At 34.6% G+C, this 916-nt stretch overlaps 1 non-coding gene across 1 annotated transcript; it reads right to left on the bottom strand.

Moving 5' to 3' along the window:
- Window positions 1-384: 384 nt before the first annotated feature.
- On the bottom strand, window positions 385-456 carry TRNAR-GCG (transfer RNA arginine (anticodon GCG)). The gene has a single exon. It is a non-coding gene; the product is annotated as a tRNA-Arg (tRNA).
- Between the last annotated feature and the right edge of the window lie 460 nt (window positions 457-916).

The following is a 916-nucleotide window of genomic DNA, read 5'->3' as shown; positions in this document are numbered from 1 at the left end:
GAAAATTTTGCACTTAAACTCTTATAAACAAGTATATGTTATTAAATTGTTTTTTTAATTTCAAAAATTCAATTTTTTCCAACTTATGAATACATAAGTTCTGAATGCAGCTTTTATATTTGTACTTTTTCAAAATCTTAAGAATTCTGGTTATAAAATTTGTTGTTTGAAACTTCCAATTCACCCAAATTTGCTAATCATTTGGTGAAATAATTGAACCCTCTCTCCTTTTACTCTCAGCATATAAAGAAAGTGAAAGTGAAGTCACTCAGTCGTGTCCGACTTTTTGCGACCCCATGGACTGTAGTTACCAGGCTCCTCAGTCCATGGGATTTTACAGGCAAGAATACTGGAGTGGGTTGCCATTTCCTTCTCCAGGAGATCTTCCCTACCCAGGGATTGAACCCGGGTCTCCGGCATCGCAGGCAGACGCTTTACCGTCTGAGCCACCAGGGAAGTACTCTCAGCACATTAATAGCATTTTATTTTCAAAACATACTGCAAACTGGATTATGAAATATTTCACAAAGGCTAAATAAAGCAACTATTAATATTTAATGATGGCTATCACTACACTTCACTTGGAGGAAAAATATTAGAACAGAAATATCAGGCATGTTGAATTGTACTTTGGAAAGGGCAAACTGGTATCAATAACTCCAGCAGAATACAATTAGAGATTTCTAAGCTGCCTGCTATTCCCTTTGCAGAGGGAAGTTTATAACCTAAAATAAGAACAACAATAGTATTAATACCAGTTGCTAAGATGATTGGTTGGCTTTCTAGTATGAGGAAAACAGAAACAAAGGTAATCATATATTTTTTAAATTTTTAATTGTATCAAGCCACAACATTTTCTTCAAAAGTGAACATAGATAGAAACCAAGCACCAAATAATTTATCTTTGCCCTGTAGT

The sequence above is a fragment of the Giraffa tippelskirchi genome, chromosome 6 (assembly GCF_054371585.1).
Source record: "Giraffa tippelskirchi isolate mGirTip1 chromosome 6, T2T-mGirTip1v1.2.pri, whole genome shotgun sequence".
Classification (NCBI taxonomy): Eukaryota; Metazoa; Chordata; class Mammalia; order Artiodactyla; family Giraffidae; genus Giraffa; species Giraffa tippelskirchi.
Note: the sequence above shows the minus strand (reverse complement) of the source record. Positions and strands in the feature narration are given on the sequence as shown.